The 26368-nt window shown below is 39.1% G+C and overlaps 1 protein-coding gene and 1 pseudogene across 4 annotated transcripts in view; both read left to right on the forward strand.

Annotated features, from left to right (window-relative positions):
* The window catches only part of Prlr (prolactin receptor), a 170084-nt gene that overhangs the window by 92567 nt on the left and 51149 nt on the right, over positions 1-26368 (forward strand). The window contains exon 2 of one of the 4 annotated variants that reach the window (XM_074077631.1): positions 18846-18912. The exons of the other annotated variants lie outside the window; for them this stretch is intronic. The gene's annotated coding sequence lies outside the window, so the exon portion shown is untranslated. The remainder of the gene's footprint in view (positions 1-18845; positions 18913-26368) is intronic. 4 annotated transcript variants of the gene reach the window in all.
* LOC141424217 (la-related protein 1B-like) lies at positions 8463-18795 on the forward strand (annotated as a pseudogene).

Consider the following 26368-nt stretch of genomic DNA (forward strand, 5'->3'; position numbering starts at 1 on the left):
TCCAAAAGACAAATGTATACACAAAAACAAACATGACCATATATGCAAGTGCATGTGGTACTGCGCTATGGAACCTGGGAGAGGAGGGAAAGAAAAGAGAATGATAGCCAACAATATCCAAAATACTTCATATCTACACAGGTAGAGGTACTGAAAGCTGCTGAATAATAAGGGGTAGAAGGAAAGGGGTAAGGGAGAGTAACAGAGGGAGTTGAACTGACCAAAGTAAAGCATATTCACAGCCGGGATGCACCGAGAAACCCCTTTGAACACTGGCTTTGGAATTAGTAATGAAAGATGGGTACAGTCGGGGGGGAGTACTAGTGGGAAGGGGGAGGGAATGGAGGAGATGAAGATAAGGGAATAGGGCTATCGGGCTTCATATGCATAAAGGAAATAGAACTATGAAACCTCTTGTAATTGCTTTAAGTGGGGTGGGGAGAGAGTATGTGGGGAGTTGGAGAAGGTGATGTAACCAATATAATCTAACCAAAAATCCCCCCTGTACAATGAATACATGCTAATAGAAATGAAAAAAATTAAATAAAATAGGGAAGAATATAAAAGCCTTTATGAACATAATCTCTAATATAATAAAATAATGTGGTATATATTGTAAAGGAAATAACTGTATAGGCGCAAAGCCCTGAGTTCCAACCACAGTTGGAAAAGAAAAGAACTATATTCAAAAACACACTCACAAGCCTGTATTACAGTTGGTTTGTTTACATTCTGTTCTGCACTCACTGTGAGCTCATTAAAGATAAGCACCACATTTATTTCATCTACATCTGTCTCGCTATACCTCCCCCACTGGGGGCTACCACAGTTACTCCTAAATAGTGAGTACCATAAGGCTCATGTTGAATGCCTTTATTAACTGATTAGTTGGTTGATAGAACCAGATTATGATAGTGACTGAGCAAGTCCATAGCTTTGTAAGAAATCCATCATCCTAGATTCAAAGGTCACGGCAAAGTTATACTAACATTTATGGAGGTTCTTTGTCAGCCTGTTCACAGAATGAATAGCTTGAGGAAATTTTATGCTATCTATTGTAAACAGTTATACTTAAAGCAATTAGCAGGACTAATTAATTTGGAGGAAAATCTCCTTCTACTCAACAGCATTCGAATACAATCAGTATTAACTATATTTTTAAAAACATTTCAGTATGGAACCAAGCCCTTCTTTTTTTTTTAATTCAATTTAATTTTATTTTTTAATTTTTATTTTTTTATTATTCATATGTGCATACAATGCTTGGGTCATTTCTCCCCCCTGCCCCAACCCCCTTCCTTACCACCCATTCCACCCCCTCCCTCTCTCCCCACCCCCTCGATACCCGGCAAAAACTATTTTGTCCTTATCTCTAATTTTGTTGAAGAGAGAATATAAGCAATAACAGGAAGGAACAAGGGTTTTTGCTAGTTGAGATAAGGGTAGCTATACAGGGAGTTGACTCACATTAATTTCCTGTGCATGTGTGTTACCTTCTAGGTTAATTCTTTTTGATCTAACCTTTTCTCTAGTTCCTGGTCCCCTTCTTCTATTGGCCTCAGTTGCTTTTAAAGTATCTGCTTTAGTTTCTCTGTGTTGAGGGCAACAAATGCTATCTGATTTTTTAGGTGTCTTACCTATCCTCATATCTCCTCTGTGTGCACTCGCTTTTAAGCCTTTCTAACTCTCACTGGACATGCTGGCTTTTCACAACTCTTTACCTAGCATGCTTCTTCTGATTATGACTTTCATGGGGTAGTATTTTTTCAACATTTGTGATACTTAGGACTAACTAGAATTGGGAAAGTGACTGGTGATGTAGTTAGCCCAAAGCAGCTACTGTTTCCTTCTAGATTTTATTTTTTTTCTCCTTTTGTTTTATCGTGTTTACATTTACTTAAATATACATTGGTAGTGCCACCTCACCCCTCACTCCCCCATTCCCCTCAACCCCCCACTTCCAGGCAGAACCTGTTCTACCCTCTTCTCCAATTTTGTTGAAGAGAAGACTTAGAGATAATAAGAAAGGCATAGCATTTTTGCTAGTTTGGGATAAAGATAGCTACACAGAAAGATTCCTAGCATTGCTTCCAAGCACTTGTGTATTGCAACCCACTTTGGTTCATTTCTACCAGACCTCTTTGCTAATTTTTGGTCCCCTTCCCATAGTGGCCTCTGCCAGTTTAAGATTATTTTATTCACTCCTTGACAGGGAGCACATCAACCACATTCAAGTTTTAGGTTTCCTTTTTCCCTGCTCCTCCCATGCACATTCTCCGCTTAGTGTGTGACCCATGTCCAATAATATTACTACATTTGTTTTAGGTCTATAATCTTCATATGAAGGAAAACATGCAATTTTTGACCTTCTGAGCCTGGCTAACTTTGCCTAAGATGATGTTCTCTAGTTCCATTCATTTACTTGCAAATGATAAAATTTCATTATTCTTTGTGGCTAAGTAAAATTCCATTGTGTATAATACCACATTTTCTTAATCCATTCATTGGTAGTAGGGCATCTTGGCTGTTTCCATAGCTTGGCTATTGTAAATAGTGCTGCAATAAACATGGGTATGCAGATGCCTTTGGAGTAATCTATGACACATTCCTTTGGGTATATCCCCAGGAATAGGATTGCTAGATCATATGGCAGGTCTATGTTTAGTTTTTTAAGAAGCCTCCATGCTATTTTCCATAGTGGTTGTACTAGCTTACATTCCCACCAGCAGTGTATGAGGATTCCTTTTTCTCCTCATCCTCACCAGCATTTGTTCTTGGTGGTGTTCTTGATGATTGCCATTCTAACAGGGGTGAAATGGAATCAGTATGGTTTTGATTTGCATTTCCTTTATGGCCAGGGATAGTGAGCATTTTTTCATGTGTTTTTTTTTTTTTTTTTTTTTTGGCCATTTGGATTTCTTCCTTTGAAAAAGTTCTGTTTAGTTCAATTGCCCACTTCTTTATTTGTTCATTGATTAAGGGGGAGTTTAGTTTTTAGAGCTCTCTGTATATTCTGGTTATCATTCCTTTGTCTGATGTATTGCTAGAAAATATTTTTCCCACTCTGTGGATGGTCTCTTCAACTTGAAGACCATTTCTTTTGTTGTACAAAAGCTTTTTAATTTCATGTAGTCCCACTTGTCCATCCTTTCTCTTAGTTGCTGGCTGATGGAGTTCTACTGAAGAAGTCCTTGCCCATTCCTATTGTTTCCAGGGTATTCCCTGCTCTTTCATGTACTAACTGCAAGGTTTCAGGTCTGATATTAAGGTCCTTAATCCACTTTGAGTTGATACTAGTACAGGGTGACAGGCATAGATCTAGTTTCAGTTTTCTGTAGGTAGATAGCCACTTTTCCCAGAACCATTTGTTGAAAAGGCTGTCTTTTCTCCATTGTGAATGGCTTTTGGCACCTTTGTCAAAAATAAGGTGGGCATAGCTGCATAGATTCATATCTGGGTCCTCTATTCTGTTCCGCTGGTCTTCATATCTGTTTTTGTGCCAGTACCATGCTGTTTTTAGTTCTATGGCTCTATAATATAGTTTGAAGTCGGGTATTGTGATACCTCCAGCATTGCTCTTTTTGCTCAGTATTGCCTTGGCTATTCACAGTCTTTTGGGTTTCCAAATGAACATTAGGGTAGATTTTTCAATCTTGGTGATCTGTGTCCTTGGAACTTTGATGGGAATTGCATTGAACGTGTAGATTGCTTTTGTTAGTATAGCCATTTTTACTATGTTGACTCTACCAACCCATGAGCATGGATAGATCATATCATAGGGCACAAAGCAAGCATCATCAAATATAAGAAAATAAAAATAACTCCCTGCATTCTATCTGATCACAATGCATTAAAACTAGAACTTAACCACAAAAGCAACAGCAAAAAATATGCAAATAATTGGAGGCTGAATAATACATTGCTCAATGATCAATGGGTCATAGCAGAAATAAGAGAGGAAATAAAAATGTTCCTGGAAGCTAATGAAAATCAAAACACAATTTACCAGAACCTATGGGACACAGTAAAGGCTGTCCTAAGAGGAAAGTTTATAGACATGAGTACATATATTAAAAGGACAGAAAAATTTCAAATAAACAACCTAATGCTACATTTCAAACACCTAGAAAAACAAGAACAAGCAAAATCCAAAACAAGCAGAAGGAGAGAAATAATAAAAATAAGGGCCAAAATTAGTGAAATAGAGACCAAAAACCATAAAAAGAATCAATGAAACGAAAAGCTAGTTCTTTGAAAAAATAAATAAGATTGACAAGCTCCTGGCAAATCTGACTAAAATGAGGAGAGAAAAGACCCAAATTAGCAAAATCAGAAACAAGAAAGGGGAGATAACAACAAACACCACAGAAATGCAGGGAATCATCAGAGACTACTTTGAGAACCTATATTCCAATCAATTGGAAAACCTTAAAGAAATGGACAAATTTCTAGATACTTACGACCATCCAAAACTGAACCAAGAAGATATTAGCCATCTAAACAGATCTATAACATGAAATGAAGTTCAAGTAACAATAAAAAGCCTCGCAAAAAAGAAAAGACCAGGACCTGATGGATTCTCAGCTGAATTCTACTGACCATCAAAAAAGAACTAATACCAATACTCTTTAAACTTTTCCATGAAATAGAAAGGGAAGGACCACTGCCCATCTCATTCTATGAAGCCAGTATTACACTCCTCCCAAAACAAAACAAGGACACATCCAAAAAAGGGAATCTCCTTAATGAATATTGATGCAAAAATTCTCAGTTAAATAAAATAAATAAATAAAATAAATTAAGGGAATCTCCTTAATGAATCTCCTTAATGAATATTGATGCAAAAATTCTCAGTTAAATAATGGCAAACCGAATCCAACAACACATCAGAAAGATCATTCACCACAACCAGGTTAGCTTCATCCCAGGAATGCAGAGGTGGTTCAACATACACAAATTAATAAATGTAATACAGCACATTAATAGATGCAAAGACAAAAACCACTTGATCATCTCAATAGATGTAGAAAAAGCCTTTGATAAGATCCTTCTTCCTTTCACTTATAAACCTTGTCCTCCCAGAGCTAACCACATGCCAAAGTGGTTTACAATACATCGGTAGCCTTGGCTACCATACTGTCCCTTACAGTGTTAATCCCAGTGTCTGAATTTGTGAGCTCCCTTAGTGGTGGGTTAGGTATACTAGGCATTGAATATGACCAAACTTGTATTCTAATTGAAACTACTTCAGAACTAAGATCTAGAAAACTGGATACTTACTAATGCTTTTTCTCTTAAATTGATGACTTGCAAATGAAAGTAGATTAAACCACTAAGATAGAAATGAAAGAAAGCTCAAATTTAGTCTGCCACTGAGTTTCAGAAAAGGCTATAAGCAGATAAAAGCTAGCCTAACATTCCCACCAGCAATTAATGGTTAAGAGATCCTTTCCACATCTTCTCCAGCATTTGTTGTTATTTTTTTTCTTAATGAGCACCGTTCTGACCTGTGAGGTTTTGGAATCTTGATGTCGTTTTTCTTTTTTCCTGATTGCTTGGTTGATTGGTTTTGGTGGGGGGGGGGTCTTGTTTTTTTGTTGCTGTTGTTTTTTTTTTAGGAAAATAGTAAAGAATGATTTATTAACAAAGAAAAAGTACTCCTCGAAGGGTGAGGTGAGCAGTTCAGGTAAGGACCTGAGCAAGCCTAACATTACCAGCCTTTCATTACACACATTTTAGGAAAATGTTCTGACTTTTGGCACATGAAGGTCTATGTCAGGTATGCTGTGATGACAGCTTAACTGTTTATTTTCTTATATCAACTCCAATTGCCTGAGTCATATAGATGATAGATAGGTAGATAGATAGATACACAGATGATAGATAGATAGATAGGTAGATAGATAGATAAGGAGGGAAGGAAGGAAAGAAAGAAGGAAGAAAAGAAAATAGGGAGAACGGGAAGGAGAAAGGGAGGGAGAGAACGGAGGGAGGGAGCGAAGGGAAGAAGGGAGGGAGAGAGGAAGGAAGGAAGGAACAAACAAACAAAGGAATGAAGGAACAAGGAAGGAACGAAGGAATGAAGGAAGGGAGAGATATAGGTTATTTTTTATATTTTATACAAGTACAGAAAGAAGTTTCTAACTAAAGAAGAGATGTTGTTCTGAAATATTGAATTTTTATTTATTGTTTCAGTCAGTAAACATTTGTTGAGGACCTGCCATGAGTCAGACACTGAACAAAGTTTTGCAGATGCAAAGGTGAATTAAGACTCCTGTCTTCAAGGTACTCATAATGGGCAAAGCAAGCACACTTGTCTAAGCTGTAACAGTACAACAACAGTGTTGTACACAAAGTAGAGAGGGAGCATTGAAAAAAGCAATGGAAACGTCAAGACAAATTCCAAAAATCTTGTAACATATGCTGTGCCACAAAGGGATTCTTAAAGGGCACATTTGGTAGGAATAGGCACCCTACAAAGATTCATGCAACCTTAAGATTCTAAGAGCTTTCTCGAATGGGCACTTACTCCCTTAACCAGGAAGGAAGGCAGCCACTTGGTGTACAATTGACATAAATTGGGAGCTGTCCACTGCTTCTTGCTGTGAGTCTATAAAATGGAGCAGAAGATGAAAGCTTCTCTTCTTGTTCTTGCTCTTCTTTCTTTAAATCGCCCTCAGGACAACTGGGTGTGCCAGCAATATGTGTCAGTAAAACCAGGTGGGTATTTCCATGCAGTCACAAAGCTCCTGTGCTCTGTTACCAGCATGAAACATTTATAAATCAATTTCCAGAACCTGCTGGATCAGGCTGATGTGAGAACTAGTTTTCCACAGCCCATTGTCTTCATTCCTGGGTGATTTGACAGGACTGATATTTTATCACGAATACAAAAGGGATGAGCACTATTCTCCTAATATATTCATTACTTGCCTCACTGTGCTGATAAATAATATACATATGGTAATTTGAGAGACACAGTGTTCCCATTGCTCTGTTTTTATTCCCAGAACTCTGACAGTCTTTTGTAAATGCTGCAAAAATCAGAAGCAAAATTACACTAAAATTTGATTTTCTATTCCTCTTATTCTCACTTTCTGATGCCCACACAATATATATTTCATATTGTCTGTTTTGACCTGTATTTTTAGATAGCACAACCCCTTCTGCTTGCAATCTTACTCTTGAATCCTCTAGAATGACTCAATGAGGTTCATCTGTTTGTTCATTAACAAGCACCTACTGTGTGTTGGGCACTGTGCTAAATCTTAAACACAGAATAAGGACATACAAGCAGCTGACTCAGGGACTGTTGTTTTTCAAACTTAAGACAGAAGAGAACATGAAGTGGGAACCACGAATAGAAATGGATTCATAATGAATGAGTAACTGAGCGAATGCAGGCACTCTCAAAGCACAAGAGTTCAAGTCACAGAGGGAATAAACTGATAAACTGAGAAAAGAACACAATCAAGACTGTAGACTTTGTAAAGAGCCCCTTTTATAGGCTAAGCATATGAAAAGCAGAGCCACAGATGTGTTTACTTAGAAATAAGTGAATACCTTAATATGTTTTACTGAGGTGGGACTTAATTTGTGCGGACTAAGTTGTCAGAATGCACTATTCCTTTGCGATCGTTAATTCTTTCATTTATTTAAGAAATATTTATTTACCTGCTACTGCAGATCAGCACTGGAACTAAGGATCATGCCCTCCTTGAGTTTATGTTCAGGTGAGAGGGCAATGAAAACGAGTAAATGAACAAATGTACCAGGTAATTAGATACTATGATGTGTGCTATGAAGAAGACGAATGTGGGGGTGGAAGTCATATTTGTAGGAGGAGCCAACCATGCAGAAGAGGGAGGGGAAGAATTTCAGACAAAAAAAAAAAAAAAAAAAAAAAACCAGAATGTTTATCTATTGTTTCCAGAAAATAGTTTTGTCCTGGAGCCGCGGGGCTGGGAGGCGCGGGGAGGGGCGGGGCGGGTGCTGAGCGGGGCGGGGCAGCGCGGGGCGGGGGGCGGGGCGGGGCGGGGCGGGGCGGGCGCTGAGCGGGGAGGCGCTGGGCGGGGCGGGGCGGGGTGCGGCGGGCGCTGAGCGGGGCGGGGCGGCGCAGCGCGGGGCGGGGCGGACGCTGAGCGGGGAGGCGCTGGGCGGGGCGGGGCGAGGCGGGCGCTGGGCGGGGAGGCGCTGGGTGGGGCGGGGCGGGGTGGGGCGGGGCGGGGCGGGGCGGGGCGAGGCGGGCGCTGGGCGGGGAGGCGCTGGGCGGGGCGGGGCGAGGCGGGCGCTGGGCGGGGAGGCGCTGGGCGGGGCGGGGCGGGGCGGGCGCTGGGCGGGGAGGCGCTGGGTGGGGCGGGGCGGGGCGGGGCGGGGCGGGGCGGGGCGGGGCGGGGCGGGCTTGGACCGCGGTACCTGGCCAGCTCGACAGGCGGCTTGGTCCAGTGGAACAGTTCGAGCTCAGTTCCCCAAAAATTATAAAAGCAGGAAAACTCAAGACAAGGAAATCCAACAAGGCCAGTGATTTCAGTGATATGGCAAATTGGTCAACACCAGGTGAATTAGTGAGCGCTGGATCTCAGAGTTCCATCAACCAAGGAAATAAGAAGTCACCAATTAGAAAAGAAAAAGAAGAGAAGATTGAGAAGAGAAGTAATAGTGAAGGCAAAGAAAACCGGGAAGCAAAAGTAGGTGGTCTTGGTGAAAGCATCAGTGAGGATGAGGCCCAGTCAAGTAATCAGCAAGAAAGCTAATAAGCACAAGTGGGTACCACTCCTCTTAGATGATGTAGGACCAGACAGTCAAGAAAGACCTGGATCCCGGAACAGCTCAAGATGCCAACCTGAAGCAAATAAGTCAGCACATAATAATAGGAGAAACGATACAAGAAGTTGGAGACGAGAGAGAGAAAAGAGAGATGATCAAGATGAAGTGTGCAGTGTGAGAAGTGAAGATGGTAATATCCGAGGCTCCTTTAGAGGCCCAGGAAGAGGCCGAGGACTGGGACGAGGACGAAGCAGGGGAAATCCTCGGTTGAACTTGATTATTCATGTAATTATCGAGAACATGGTGAAAGGACTGACCAGCCATTTCAGACAGAACAATACCAGTACGATGTATTACTACGACGATGGCGCAGGCGTGCAGGTGCACCCTGTGGAAGAAGCATTGTTTAAAGAGTATATTAAGCATCAAATTGAGTATTATTTCAGCATAGAAAACCTGGAACAGGACTTCTTTCTTCGGAGAAAAATGCATGTGCAAGGCTTCTTGCCTATTTCCCTCATTGCTGGCTTTCACCGTGTTCAGGCTCTCACCACAAACCTCAATCTCATCTTAGAGGCACTGAAGAATAGCACAGAAGCAGAAATTGTGGATGAGAAAAAAGGTAGAACCAGAAAAATGTTCAGTCCCAGGCCCTTCTCCACGAAATGTGCCACAGACTTCTCTCCACTGATTTTGTACCAGGATGCCATTTGACCGGAATGTGCAGAGGACTAAGTGCCTTGCTGAAATGCCGTTATAAATGCTGGAACAACTGATGCTGCAGACACCAAAGCCAGCCGACTGTCTTCTGTGCAGAAAGGTCCACTCCCAGCCTCTGGGGAGGGGGCTGGGCCAGCACTGCAGTGGACATCACCACCTTTACGATGACGAAGTCAGACAGACCAGAGGACTGCTAATGTTCCTTATAGGAGCTGCCTCTTTGTAATTAGCCTGGCCTCCCTGGGCTACTTCTGCTCGCAGTAGGAAAGTTACTTCTACCATTGTGGAAAGTCTGCAAGATTCTGTCTTTTGTTTCCAGGCGTATGTACTTGTACCCAGATCAATAAAGCAGAAAGGAGAGTATTAGTAGCATTTCCCAAATCGTTAGCTCCTCTGCCATTTAATTTTTCCTTCAGAATAGGTACATTGCATAACACACATGTTGTGATTTTTCACGTATACGATAAGATTTATTAATGTAGACACTTAAGGTTTAAGAAATGAACAAGGATGTGCTTCCTTTACTCAAGGATGTGCTGCCCATCAATAAAGCACTGATGACGGACAGTTTCACAGACATTTTTGTCTCCTTATTTCTTGTCAGCATTCTACTTCTATTCTCAGTTAGAAACGTGGGCATATGTTTTAAATGTTGAAGAAAAGTGACATTGTTTAAGTTTTTTGCTTTTTGCTTATTTTTTAAAGATATAATGGTTGATTGTATAAGTTAGATTTATTGTGTAACTTGGGGTCCATGATGACACTTTTAGCCAGCTATGAGCAATCGTTGGGTAAGTTGGATAATACAGAAAATACTTTTCCCACAGAATAGCTAAGATAGGTCAGTCAAGTTGATGATGCCTGTCCATTAACCGTTTATGCATTATTAATAAAATTGCAAGAACAAAATTTTAAAAAAAGTTCTGTCCAGACAATAGCAGGATCCAATAACGTAAATCAAGGTTGGCAAACAATAGCCAGCAGACAAAAACCACCTACCCCCTGCTTTATAGTTTTATGCCGATGTTTGTAAGTAAAGTGTTTTGGAACATGATATGCCTCTTCCTTTGCATATAGTACCCATGAATCTTTCCTTATCACAACAGATGATTTTAAAGTCTCAGCAAAGACCCTATAGCCCACAAATCTGAAAATATTTGCCATCTGGCTCTTTATAGAGAGTTTGTCAACCCCTGATCTAAGTCATTGATTTGCATAATCATTTCATTTGTTTCTTTTTTTTATTAATAGATGAATTCTCACTATGTTGCCCAGGCTGGCCTGAGCTCCTGAGCTTAAGCAATCCCATGATACTCAAACTCCTGAGAGTAGCTGGGACTATAAGCACATGCTACAGCATCCAGCTCTATTTTCTTTTGTATTCTGTTCTTTGTAACCCTGTGAGATCACACAAACAGTTAACAGAAACTCTGTTAAAATGTGCCCAGTGACAGGTGCTGACGCTGAGTAAATAAAATAATGTCCCAAAAGTCCTTTAAGTACTTTACACAAATTTCATTACAGTTAATGCTCAGCACAGACCTATGTGGTGGATGCAATCGTCACTCTAGTTTATAGATGAGGAAACTAAACTGCCTGTCAATTCCTAATTTTCATAGATAAATAAACATCTTATGCAAAAGAATTTAGAGCTGGCTTTGAAGCTTAGCACTCAGAATGTAAAAGTTTCCATGAAATTTCCCCTCAAGCTTCATTGAGAAGCATTGAGTAAGTAATTGGTCCTATGCAAGTATGGTAGCATACCCCTGTGATCCCAGCACTCAGGGGACAAAGGCAGGGACAAACTTCAATCTCGAGTTCAAAGCCACACTGAGTAAATAGCAAGATCCTGTCTCAAAAAGAAAAATAAAGAATGGTCCTGCCCACTCTGGCAACCTCAGTGGTTTCAATTATCCAAAGTGCTCACTATCAGATTTCCTAGGTGATTCTTCGATTCTCTCCCTCATTGTAACTCTAAGATGTGCCATTAAAGCTAGCACTGCCTTCCCCTTCATTCCCCAAGGGTCCAACATAACTTTAGCATCCCCACCTAATCCTAATTGCCAGGGATTTTCACTAAAATCCCAGATATACTTGGTACAACCATAAGCAAACTCACCTGAAAGCCCCAGTCTGAGATGTTTCATTCAACCTAGGCACCTAGGAAGTCCTATTCCTGATGGTGTATGTGCTCATCTCTATGAAAGCTATCAGTATTACTAGATTTTGGGGGGACAGACTTTCATTTTTTAAGAGACTTGTCACAGCTTGAAATAAGCTTCCAAAACTTGCTTGTACTGCCAGGAGCCAGTGACTCATGCCTGTAATCTAGCTACTCAGGAGGCAGAGATCAGGAGGATCAAGGTTTGAGGATAGCCTAAGCAAATAGTTCGTTAGACCCTATCTCAAAAATACCCAACACAAAAAAAGGGCTGGTGGAGTGGCTCAAGTGGTAAAGTGCCTGCCTAGCAAGCACTAGAGACCCTGAGTTCAAGCCCCAGTACCACCAAAAAAAAAAATCTCTTTTACTTAAATGCTTATGTATTTAATGAAAAGAATGAACATTTGAGACTTGTCTTCAAGTCTCCTCACACACAGGACCAAATGTAGGTTAAGAATAGAGTAATTACAATCTGCTAGAGGCACCTAACCATACAGGCAGGCATGATCCTTGCCCACACAGTATGGGGATAGGGATTATTTAAAACCCTGTGTATTTCACAGTGCTTCATGATCCCCACAACTGCATGTAGAATTTCCCAACTTTGAACCTTCAGATAGCGTGTCTGTTAGAATTTTCTTGTGCTATGTAAAGAGCAGATTATCAGACAATGCAGCAAGTGCTGTAAAGAGTGCAAGTTGACATGGTGGTCCAGAGACATGGCACCGAGTGGATTTAGTTCTTAAAGGATAGATTTAGAAAAATTAATCAGACTTGGAGTGAGGACAGGGAGAAAATTGGAAATCAAGAAAACAGTGATAACATCTGGTTTCAGCACCTACATTTTGTATAATTATTAACCTTTTCTCAGGATGCATCTCTAGATATATGAGATATGTATACTTATCCATTCAAATGGCCTTATTCTGTAGTTTTTCATGGATGCTGTTACATTTCAAGATGGCAAGAGAACTGATACAACCTCACTTAGCTAGTAACCAGCTGTAACTTTTTGGTGGAGTGGCTCAGTGGTAGAGCTCCTGCCTAGCAAACATGAGGCCCTGAGTTCAAACCCCAGTACCACAAAAAAAATAAATAAAAAGAAAGAACTGAACTATTCTCACTTCAATCTCTTCATCCTGATAAAGGTATTTTTAAATGATTTTGATAGTTTCTTCCACATCTAAAATGTTGCCTTTTAAACCCTGTCCATTTCATAGTACTTTTTATGCTCTCCTCTCTCCATAGTGTCATGCAGAATTTCCCAAATTTGAACATTAGGATGGTGTTTCTCTTACATTTATATCCCACTGTGTGTCACACCAAATCTGAATAACCAGAGAACTTAGCACATTTGGGGTTCACTTTTTCTCAGGTATTAGGAGTTAAGAGGTAGCAATCCTTAGGTGATGGAGTAACCAAGCAAAGGCATCAAGGACCCACACTCCTTCCTGGTTACAATCTTCCTTCATAACTATCCTGCATCTGAAGACATCTTCTCCATTTCCAGCTTCAAGTCTGTGCTCCATGAAAGAAAACAGAGCAAAAGGACAAAAATCGGGACCAACTGAATCAGCTTTTTTTTTTAAAGAGCTTTCCAGTATCTTTGATAAAGACAGTCAGATGGCATCTCTAAATATAGGAGAGACTGAGAGATGATTTTTTATTTAGTTGTGTACATTGATGCATTAAATGAAAAATTGGTAAGGAAGAAAGGGAGATAGGCAACGAGCATCATTATTCAGATGTAATATTTAAAAGCAGGTCTGGCATGGTTAATGATCAAGCAGAACAGATACTAGCCAGCACACCACAGCAGTAGATACCACCTGAATGGCAGCCCTTGGGGTTTTCTGCTTTTTATTATAGTCATTCCATATAGCTCATCCCATCTTTTCTGTATAATCAGGCCTAAATCCATCAATACAAGATTTTATTTTGCATATATTCTTTCCAATGCCATAGAAAATGACACATATGTAGGATAAGTGTTTGCTTTTGTTAAAGGGAGTGAATCATTGTATTATGTGTATTATAATCCAGGAATGAGATAAGCAGTCAAAGAAGTATTCAAGTTATTATGTATTCAATTTCCTCTGGGATGAATGACTCCTGTGAATGGCGGCTATATCATCCAAAATGTCACAGAACAATTGATTACAAAGCTGGCAGACAGATGTGGACTCTGAAGATTGTTCAAAACTCTTACAGCCACTCAAAATGATTATTATCAACTTCAGAAAAGAAAGAAAGAAAGGAGTATTGCTTGAAGTGAAATGCTTCAGGTATAATAAAGGGTCAGAATCCCTTTTTCTTCATTTATTAAGTTGAATAGAGATAATAAGAAGTCATCTGGCTCTGCAAAGAATCAAATAGTCAGCTTCTTAATGAGTTAGTTCTTCCAACCTCTAACATACCTGATGGAGTGTTATTTCCTTTTACTCAAATCTTGACTAACCATAATGCTGAGAGTTAGAGACGGAGCATTCTAGTTAATTTAATTCTTTGTAAGCTTGAAAAACATGGGTAAATCCTTATTCTTTAGAAAAATATTACATTGTAATGTTCATGGCTTGATTTTATCAATTTAGTTTTTAGTTTTCCCTTGTATTCCTTGAAATGCTATGCAAGTATATCCTAAATTATTTAGGATCAGAAACAATTCAATTCAATATCCAAAATGGATTTGGTAAGAACAATCTTTGAGTCATCATTTCCATTCAAATATCCCTTAAATTCAAATTATTCCATGAAGTAAAAATGTTCAAATATAATGAACACTTTGTTTCATTACCTAATCTTTAACTTCTTGCTTTGCCTCCTTTCATTATTTGAAGTGTATTCTTACATCTGTGGTCCTCTAGGGAAAACTCTCTTTATTTTTATGTCCCAATCTGGCTTACTTTGTTAATATAATATAAAGGATTCTTTTCTTTTTAACATGCATCTTAAATTCTAAGATAAACTTTTTCCCCCTTTTTTTATGATTGTCAGGCAGAACTCATTTTATTACTAGCACTTATTAAAAATTATAGGGCATAGGTTAATAGGCTTATTCATGCCTCCTATGACTCAACTGCATGAAAAATATCTTCCACATCAAACACCAAATTCAAAAGAACTGTACTCTCTTTTCCTTTATGCATTTGTGTGTGTGTGTGTGTGTGTGTGTGTAGGTATGTATGTGTATACCCTTTGATACTCGTAAGGAAGAAAGGGAGGTAGGCAGCTAGCATCATTATTCAGATGTAGTGTTCAAAATATTTAAAAACAGGACCAGCATGTTTATGGACCAATCAGAACAGATGCTGGCCAACACACTACAGCAGTACAGACCACCTGAATGGTAGCCCTGGGTTTTTTCTGCTTTGTATTATACTCATTACGTATAGCTTATCCCATTTCCTGTGTATAATCAGGCCTAAATCCATCTATCAATTATCTACCCTTTTCTCGTGGTAAGAATTTTTTAACATATTTTATTTTGTCTGAATTTGAGATGCTTCTTATAATTTTTGGCATGTCAAATAATCTGGAAGACATTTTGTTGATATAAAACAAAATAAAGGCAACAAAACAACTAGCAACTTCATAAATACATTGGAATAATTTCCACCAGTTGCAGTATTCTTCAAAGAATTTCTGACTGACCCAGGAAACTGCTTGACCATATCTTTGTCTCTGACTGATGCCTTACACATTTTAACTATAAGAAGTTTAAGTCTTTGAAAACAGGAAATAAGACAGGGTACATGTGTAGATACTCTTGCTTTCAATTCCATGTTTTTGACAATCACAATTTTGTTTTGGTAATACCAAAGTTTGAACTCAGGGCCTCACACTGGTTCATAAGGAACTCTGCCACATAAACCACAGCCCCTAGCTTATTTTTACTTCAGTATAAAGACAGGATCTCCTGCTTTTTGCCCAGGGTTAGCCTCAGGCCAGTATCCTCCTACCTATTTCTCCAATGTAGCTGGATTACAGATGTGCACCAATACATCTGGCTGCACCATAATATTTGAATCTTACTGACTTTGACCCTGTACATGACTTAATGGAAGCAAAATATACATCCACTTTATAGCCTGTCCTGTTTTCCACACATTCCCAGTCCTCTCTATCCTGCTCCTCCTGCACAAAATACCAAGCAAAGGAAAATAAAGAACTCCTTAACTACCCATCTACCAAGTGAGAACGTATGGTTTTGCCATGATGTCTTTTTCTTTCGTTGTGATTGTGGTAATATACAGATAACATAGAACTCACAATCTTAACCATCTTTAAGTGTACAGTTCAAAAATATTAATTATTCACATTGTTGTGAAACTGATCTCCAGAACTGTTTCATCTTGCAAAACTGAAACTACCATTTTGTTTTCTTAGCATATATTAATATATCTTTTAAGAGGTAATTCTTTTTAAAGTTTTTATTATCATATTATTGTTGTACTGGGGGTACATTGTGACATTTACAAAAGTGCTTAGAATATATCTTAGTCAAATTCACCCCCTCCATCATTCTCCTTTGTCTACATTCCCCTTCTTAGAATAGTTTCATCAGGTCTCATTTTTCCATTTTCATATATGAATACATAAAATTTCCACCATATTCACCCTCCTCTACTCCTTCTTTATATCTTCCCCTCTCCCACTGGTACCAACACCCAGACAGGACCTGTTTTACTTTGCTGTCCTTCATTTTTTATAAAAGATATTTCCATTTGTTTAAGATAGCTACACAGGGAATTTCACTATGATATTTCCATGTATATATGTATTACATCCCAAAATGGTTCATGTCCTTCATTTTCTACATTAGTCCCCTCTTATGGTGATTTCAACAGATTTAAATATTCTATATTCATTCTTGTATAGAAAGTACATCCGCCATAGTTACCTTCTTAACCTCCTTCTTTTACATCTCTCTCCTTTACATGAGCTGTCTTTCATTCTTGTCCTTTTTCGTTTAGGTGTCTGTTCATTGCTCAGTGGGATTTTTGTCCTGGTATTACACCTGTCCATGCATTATGCTTAAGTGGATATAACCCTCCTCCACTGCACTTCCTCACCCCTTTCCGCTATCCTGTGCTGTTTAACAGTTTTCAATGTGTTTTGTTGTGTCTTGTTCCCCCACAGATGTGATGTATTTCATTATTATTTGTTATCTTTGTTTCCTTATTTTCTTCCTCCCTCGGTGTCCTCTACCAGTCTCACTTTTGGATATATGCCCTATATATTTTATATGTCTATATAATATTGCTTGTATTCATATTGGGCCTATATTCCACATATGAGAGAAAATATGTAGCATTTAGCTTTCTGAACCTGGCTTACTTCACTTAATATGATGTTCTCCAGTTCCATCCATTTACCTGCAAGCAACAAAATTTCATTCTTCTTTATGGTTGAATTAAAGTCACTGTATGGAAGAAAATGTATATACAACATTTTCTTAATCCATTCATCTGTTGTGGGGCATCTTGACTATTTCTATAGCTTGGCTAGTGTGAATAATACTTCATGGGCATGCAGGTGTCTTTATTGTTACCTGACTTACATTCCTTCAGGCATATCCCTAGGAATGGTATTGCTAGATCACATGGCAGTTCTATTCTATTCTATTTTTTAGATGTCTCCATACTGTTTTCCATAGTAGTTGTACTAATTTACATTTCTACCAACAATGTATAAGTGTTCCTTTTTACCTACATCCTCACCAACATTTGTTGTCATTTGTGTTCTTGATGGTAGCTATTCTAACAGGAGTGAGGTGGAATCTTAGTGTGGTTTTGATTTGCATTTCCTTTATGGTCCGGGATGGTGAGCATTTCTTCTTCTTCTTCTTTTTTTTTTTTTTATTTTTTTTGGCCATTTGGACTTCTGTTCATTTGCCCATTTCTTCTTTGGGTCATTGATTTTTAAGAGTTTAGTTTTGAGCTTCCTGTATATTTAAAGGCAATTCTTACAGAAGAACCATAGTTTTCTTGTATGGAATTGAACTAGCTCAACTCCAACACTGCACTATACAACCCTTACAATTTCTGCAGAACACGTGCACATAATTCTAAGCCTCAAGACTAAAATTAGCCAAGCCCAACCAGACAAGACCATTAAATTCTTAAACAATTTTTCCAAACTGCCCTCTCTCTGTGTGTTTAAGTATAAATGGCCATTTTAGTCTAAAAATGAAATTAATCATTCTAATATTTCAAAATGTTTCCTACTCATTGGCTTCCACCAGCATGTATGTGCCCTTCCATTAAAGCACTGACACAACAGCCATTGTTTCCATGTCTCTTTTCTTATCTTTCCTCGTTATTTATTTGATGTTTCCTTGAAGTTAGAGAATAACCTTTCATGTTATGCTTTCAAATGTGCAGATGAATCAAGTAATTGTGTCCTTACTAAAGGAGAGTACTGTGGAATATATGAACCAATGGGAAGACGGAATTGTGTAAGACAATTGCCTTCCTGAGGGATTTCTAGAGCCCTAGATCTTTGTGATGGGACCTCTAGAGTGACCGAAAGGGAGGCATAGGAGGCCAGTAGGCCAGACTGGCTACCTGCTCTTTCATAACCCCTTTCATCTACTCATATCTCTTTTACATTTTTGGGATCCCACATAAAATTTTCTATAAAGAAATGAAAGTTATGCTTTAAAAAAACGCCTTGAAAAGTAGGAAATTCAGATTCTTTATTCGAACAGATCTAGGTTCAAATTATAGCCCAGCCATTGAAAAACCTATGTGGTCTTTAGACCAATCACTAAACTTCTCCAAGCCTCTTTTCTTTATGAGTATCATAAGCCACTGAAGGATTAAAACGCAGCGCTCAGCATGCACCCTCTACCTCTGTGTTTGCCGGCAGCATCTTGCATTGGAATTTGCAAGGCACTGAGTGTAGTTGAAATATCACTTTTTTTTTCTCTCCTGTCTCCTTCTACCTATCTGGCTCTGCTATAAGAGTTCAGGAAAAGTTTTAGGGAAGCTATATTTTTCTTTTTTTTTTTTCTTTTCTGCCCTATACTCTTACCCCCCACCCCAAAGATAATAATTCTTAAAGTGCGAACCTTGAACCACCAGTATCAACATCCCTGGAAATGTAATAGAAATGCAAAATGTCAAACCCCACCCCAGACCTGTGAATTAGGATTATAGAGATGGAATTGAGCAATCTGTTTTCACAACCCTTCCAGATAATTCTGATCATACACTGAAGTTCAAGAACCAATGTAAAGAACAGAGCCACTAACCTGGAAGAAGGTAAGGTGGGGAGTGGGGTGGTTAATAGCAGAGACAGAAATCTAACAGGAACTGGGCTGCTCATGCACTAGAAACCAGACCCAAGTTCATTTCCAAAGACAGCAGTAGTGACTCATGGGTCTTATCCCCAACACTGCCTTTCTCAATCAACTTTTATGTCAGTCAGTTGCCACTGACTTCCACTGAATAAATTCCATGGGTACTGTTAAATACTTTATAATGCATAAGACAGGTCCTCACCCAAAAGGATTAAAATCCCAAAATGTCAGCCATGCCGAGGCTGCAAAATCTTACTTTAGAGACCTTCTTTCTCATTTACCTACCTCTAAGTCTTTACCTTATATCCTACAATCTCTTAACCTGGATTTTGTGAGCCTTATAGAGTTCACAGATAGGCCTCAGAGAGTCCAATAAACTTCCCAAATTGCTTATAAAATATTGCTATCATATATATATTTAGAGAGAGAGAGAGAGACAGAGAGAGCACATGTGTATGTGTAGCAAAGTTTGAGAAGGGGCTGTGCGTAGCTTTCATCAAATTCTCAAAAGTAGCTTTCTGTGCTAACTCTAGCTCATTTCCCTCATTTCTACTCATACACCACTTCAGTTTGGTGGCAGTCTCAGTTCACTGGAGAATGATGGTCACTCTGCTCTTTTCTACCTATTCATTTCTCATCTTCTACTCTTATTTCTGCTTTCATTTTCTTGTTAGATTTTCTAGTACAAATTCCTAACATAAAGAATATGATTATCACTGCTGTCCCATACCTGGGCAAAGATTTTCACACTAGGCAGATTAAAAAGCCCCTGGCCATTCTGTATAATAGTTGCCCAGGGACTGGTCAGATCCAGTATAAGACAGGAAAAGCCATTTAGGAGTCATGTCACCTCACATAAAACATGGTTGACTAGGGCAAGCATCCTCGGGACAGGCACTAGTTAGGACAGCCACAGGATCAGAAAATCTAGGGGTTAGGTTCTGTCTAAAAAAGCCTGAGGCTGTCAGGAAAAGTAGGAAAAGAATGGAGTGGAGTGTGGCAAAGACAAGCAGATATCAGAAAAAAGGGTCAGGCTCAAGCAGCAGATGTAATCAACTTGGCATAGGCACAAAAACAGAAGCAAGCCAGGACCAAAAAATTTAACTGACGGCAAAGGTGTGGCAGAGATGTTTCTCTCTTTCAGCTTTAATTCTCCTCTTCTCTCACGAAAAGCCAACATGCACAGGAGCTAGGTCAGGAGACTTGGAGGACGAGGTAGTGGAAGTACTCAATGTGTTAAGGAGGTAAAGGGCAGAGAGAAAGAGCAGCTCTGAGAGATTTGGTTGATCTTTAGTGCTGCCGGTTCACTGTATTCATTCCTTCTCTTTGTGCCCCCTGTCCCCTTCCCTTCTTCATACTTTTCCCTTAGTTCATTGCACTGGGATGCAATTATTTTATTTTCCTAACTGAGTAGTAAAGTACTTGTCTCCTAATTCTTAATTTTAAAAGCAACAGAATAGAACTCGCTAAGGAAAAATAAGAGAAAACAAACTCTAAATCATATTAAATTACATTTTTATTTATGTGATCTTTCATGGATTATTATTCTCTGGCCAGTAAATTCAAAGGCAAATTTTTTTCTTCAACCCAGTATTACAGATGGTTTAGGTGACTGAGCTGCATCTTATCAACTCCAGGAAATGTCTTAGAGTAGCAGTTCTCAAACTTGCTACACATCAGAATCTAACACATATGTAGGACCCTACATCATTCAATCAGCATGTCTAAAGGTGGGAGACAGAATCCAGCAGTTTTAAGATTTCCCAGGTGATTCCAATGTGCAAGAGATTTGAAAAGCCACTATCTTATAAGTTGTTTTAATAAATTCCCAATGCTGGTGAAATGCAACAAAAATGCATTTTTTTTTTCAGTTAACTGAATGAAATTCCTGTTCATAGTACTTTGGTTTATGGCTAGACTGGGACCAAGTAGATAATTGTTTACTTCAGTCAAATGAGCAGTAAAGCCAGCATTATGGCATCTTGTAGTCAAAACAACAGTAGTTACTATTTCAATCTTTAACTTTCTAACTTGGAGTTTTAAATTATTCAGACACAACTTTGAACCCAGAATGTGTAGACAGTAATGGGGTCTCCACAGCCTCCGATCTTTGTGTGACAATCCAAGGAGAAAGTGGCTATCAGACTCCTCAAGCAACATCTCACCAGCTCAGCAAATATTTCAAAAGCTCACCCTATTCCACGTCTTAGCTTTCTGGTTTCTTTTTCATCTTCATGTGTGAAGAGTTTGGTTGTTTCTATTTTAATAAACATGGTTGAAAACACCAGGCTTGATCAGGCCTGTTTCTAGTACAATCTTTTGCGGGCATATTTTCATGACCACTTGGTAAAAATGAGACAGTTAAGACTTCTTTCTCCTAGCAACTGTATTGCTGAGTAGCTGATACATTCGTCATTTGTTTGTCCACACTCTTTAAGGATCTCTCCTTATGTCCTGTGAGGAAGGGAACATATTTAAGGCTGCCCAATCTGAAAAGAAAAGCCTCACATGCAACTTAGTGATGATTTCCCACAGCATGACAGATTAGTAAAGAGAAAATGCAGTCTCTATTTCTACAGAGGAAATGAGTTTAAGGTGCAATTAATAAAGAGTAGAAGGAGTCAGCAGCAATAACTTCAGAATTACATAACAATTTTGCCTACTAAAAAAACCTGTGTCATCCATTCCTGAAAGGATAGGCTGAGGGGAATGGATCTCAGAGAAATGAGTGGGTTAGAATACTACCTTGGCCTCCAGCCTACCCTATAACTATATAATGTTATATGGCTTTTCAGGGCCTGTATTAAAGTTCTCCAGAGAAGCAGAACCAACAGGAGGTACTATAACAGATATATACAAAAGGAAGTTTAACTGGAGAATTGGCTCAGGTGATAATGGAGGCCAAGAAGTCTATGGTCTGCTGTCTGCAAGCTAGAGACCCAGAAAATCTGGTGGCTCCCATATCCAAAGACCTGAAACTAGTGTTGTTGAAGGTATAACTACTACGCCAAGATCAGAGCTCTCCAGGACAAGAAGGGGGGATGGTTTAAGTTTGTGAGTGTGAAGGGTTGAAAAACAGGAACTCTGATATCTAAGGGCAAGATAAAATGGCTGTCCCAGTTCAAGGAAAGAGAATCCAGACTTCTTCCATACTTTTGTTCTACTCTGGCCCTCAGTGGATTGAATGATGCCTACCACCTACATATTCCATCTAATATCCATCAAATGCTACTCTCTTCCAGTAACACCCTCAGAGATACACCAGAAAGAACATTTTAGCAGCTATGTGAAGACACCCTTAACCTTAGTCAAGTTGACATACAGAATTTATCATCACAGAGCCTCAACATCCCCATCTGTCAGATGAGAGGTTAAATTGGAGATACACAACTATTGCCCTATGATATTTAAAAATAAGCTATGTACCCTTCTCCCTTGAGAAACTTAGGTACTACCAGAAGTTATTTATCTGAGGTCTCTGAACCTCAACAACTTATGGAGTAACTCACCAATTTGTTTCCTATTTTGAATCGCAAAAATATAACCAGATCCATATTAGATGATACCAATGAAATATTATTAATTCTGTTAGACATGAAACTAATGCCATAGCTACATAAGAACATGGTCATAGTTGTTAGAGATGCATGTTGAAATAGAGGTAAAACAACATAATATATGAGCTTTGCTTTTTAAATAATAATAAAATAATATATACCCAGATTTTGTGTAATGCCTTTGAGTTGACAATTTTTCTGAATATTGAATCTGCATTCTGGAAAGAGGAGTCAGGAACCTACAGGATGCAAATGTTGATGAACCTGAGTGTTCTGGACACAGTAGCAAGAGAAGATTTAGAGGCCACACAAATCTTTCCTGACGATCTGGAAAATGGAGGTTAAATTTATTTAGCTGTTCTGCCTCTATTTTATATTGGTGCATTGGTAAGCTGAAAGCAATTTTGCTTTAAAAAAGATGGAAGTCTTCACAGAGGTCAGCCACTTCACTGATAATGTGTGTTAATGGCAGCATCAAAGCCAGAATGAGAATTGAAAAGTGAGGTGCTTTAACCACACCCATCCCCTCCTCCTTTCCCTTCTGCTTGGGAAGTACCAAAGGTTTGAGTATCGTTCTGTAATCATTTGTCCTGTGTGGTTTTGTGTATGTCTAGTATCTCCTCAACCAGTCTCTTATAATGACTATTAACACATATTAATCATGCATATTAATGGATTTCATTGGGACTTTTCCATGCAAGCATATATAGTGCTTTGATAATATATACTTTCTGTTACTCTCTCTATTCTCCTCTTTCTCCTCCTCCCCCCATCTTCTTCCTCTTCCCTGATAGTACCCCTTCTACTTTCAAGTCATCCTTTTTTCCTCACATATAAGAGAAAATATGCAATACTTGTCTTTTTGAGTTTGGCTTATTTTGCTTAACATCGTGATTTCCAGTTCCACCCATTTTCCTACAAATGACATGATTTTATTCTTCTTTATGGCCAAATAATACTTCACTGTGTTTATGTACCATGTTTTCTTTATCCATCCATGTGTTGGCAATCATGTAGGCTAATTCCATAAGCTGGCTAATCCTTAACCATTCTTAAAGTTCTTCTTAGTGGTTAAGCTCTCCTTTAAATTATTAGACATCATAACAGTGAACTCAAAACACTATTACTGGCTTCTTACAGGACATTATCAACTTTCACATTGAAGAGAACATAGATGGTACACCAGAATAGGATGTGTTTGGTGTCCACATTAGTCAAGTCAATTAATTCCTATACATTGCAGCTATTTTCACTGATTAAAATACTACTAAATTTTAATTGGTTCATATAAGAAGTCTGAATTGGCTACATAAAAGGTGTTTATAAGTATACACATCTCACTCTGTATCACTTTCTTAGGGCTGCTGTAACAAAGCACCACAACCAGGTGGCTTAAAACCACAGAAACTTACTTTCTCACAGCTCTGGAGGTTAGCAACCTAAAATTCAGTTTTCAGCAGTGCAGTGGTCCCTCAGAAATGCTGGGAAGGATCCTTCCTTGACTCTTCTCAGTCCTGGTATTGCCCAGAAATCCTTGGCTTGCTGCTGTATCATCCAGTGCCTTTCATCACATGGCGATGTGTCCTCTGTGTGTCTCTTCTCTACTACTAAGGACAAACATACTGGATTAAAATCCCACCCTATTCCAGTATGACTTCATCTTACCTAGTTTACACTTGCCATGACACTGCTTTCCAAATAAAATCATGTTTGAAGGTATTAGAGGACATCAGGATCTCTTTTTGGAGGAAATAATTCAACCCCTAACACCATCAAAACAAATGATCTAAGATGGTTCCCATTTGTGTCTTTTGCTGTATCTAGTCTCCTGACTTTATAGAATTTTAGAGGAAAAGATTTTTGATTCTGGGGTGATTTCTCTAGGCCACAAACTCTATTCACTCCCTCTGGATTAGATCCTATGGGGAGCGGGGAAGCAAAACAAGTGTGTTTATCCCATGCTATGTGACAAATTCCATAGAATCCAAGTGAGCAGATTCTGAGAACACAGCAAAGGCAGGACTGGCTTAAGCTTCCAATGAAAAGGGATTCATGGTGCCCTTATAGATTGCCATGTTACTCTCGCCCCTATTCCTCCCTGCTCTTCCTTGCTGGTTCATTCTCTCTGCTTTGCTAAAACCATAGCTGCTTTGAATCTAGACAATTTGATTCTGTTGCAGGTGAGCTATAAACCAAATCAGCCAAACCAAACATATCCAAACCTATCACAAAGCTAGCTATCCAATTTTTGTTTGGTTTTGTTTTTGCTTTGCAATGAGGGAGGGATAGTAAAGACTTTGTACATCTCAAGGCAAATATTAATCTGTCTGAAGGGTCAATTCACAAATGGGTAATCAGCAAACAGTTTGGGTTCATTAGAGCTATACAGATTGGTCATCGAGGATGACCAGAGCCAGGATTAAACGCCTACCAGGTACCCTGGGTAAATCTGACAAGTCCTACGCTTTCGCCTTCTGCTTTCTGATGCAAATATCCAAACTCTGACTTGTGACATGTCTAGCGTAAGTCACTAGGCTTTTGAATTCTAGGTGGATTTCCTTATGCTACAAACTCTATTTGTAGGGGTGAAGCCCAAGTCCTCAGGGATGGGTGGTAAGGGTAGCAGAAAAAGTATGTTTGCAGAATTTAACCCATATACCCACTGCCATGGATATTTGGCACCATACCTGCCTCTGGAATAGGTGTCATTGACAAAGGATGGATAGAAAATGGAAGAGGGAAAAAAATTAAAGAAACAGGAATAGGTATCAAAGGACTGGAAAAACATTGACAATGATTAAATGATTAAGAGTTATGTCTAAAGGATGTGATGATAATTCTGAATAACAGAGGGGGTGGATTTGGCCCAACTACTAGAATATTTTCAGACTTCAGGGTCTCTTTCTGTCTTGAAATCCATTAAGCCCAACCCCACACTTGCCAGGTTGATCTCTTGGCCTTTGTGTAAATCCTGCATAACCATGTTGGCCAGAGATGTGGACTACAGAGTAAGGGTTCTGTCAGAGTTGCACAACTCCATGGTGATTCATCTCTTGGCAGCTAATTTATGAATATAAGAAAACTGAGCAGAGAACAAGACTCTCAATATTTAGAAACTGAATTTATGTCTTAGTCCATTTTCTGTTGCTGTACTTGAATATCACAGAATGGGCAATTTATTTAAAAAAATTTACTTCTATAGTTGTATATGTTAGGAAGTCCCAAACCCAATGATGGCATCTCGTAAGAGACTCTTGCTGGTGGGAATTCTCTGTAGAGCCCCAGGGCAGCACAGGCCAACACTTGGCAGAAGAAGCATGCTAACTACTGCGGATCTCCCTTCTACTTCTTATAAAGCCACTATTGCCATTACGAGGACCCTTCATTCATGGGCTCTTCAATCCTAATTACTGCCACAGACCCCACCTCAAAATCACATTAACACATGACTTGGTGATTAAGTTCCAATAGGAATTTGCAGGGGATCAAACACATAGGCAGATCATAATAATTGGCATCTCAGTTCAAAGTCCATTTGGCATCGGCTTAGTTACTTGGAAGGTAAATTGAGCAATCGAGAACACAAGTAAGAAAACTTTTTTCTTTTGATGCATAATTTGCCACAATCAGCATCTAGAAAGGAGAGCATGTCATACCATCTCTTTTTTTCCCTCTACCAGTTTCAGTAATTGACAAAAGGCTCTGGTTCCCTTTTTGCAATCAGGAGCCACGGATATGGAAGGCCCTGCTCTGAGTCAATTCAGCTCTGATTTAGAACACTAGGTACTCACCAATAAAGTTTTGGAAGAAAATTAAAAACAATATAGGAAAGTAAGAAGAGACAGAGGCAGGCTTGGTTTA

This window comes from Castor canadensis, chromosome 6 (genome assembly GCF_047511655.1).
Source record: "Castor canadensis chromosome 6, mCasCan1.hap1v2, whole genome shotgun sequence".
NCBI lineage: Eukaryota > Metazoa > Chordata > Mammalia > Rodentia > Castoridae > Castor > Castor canadensis.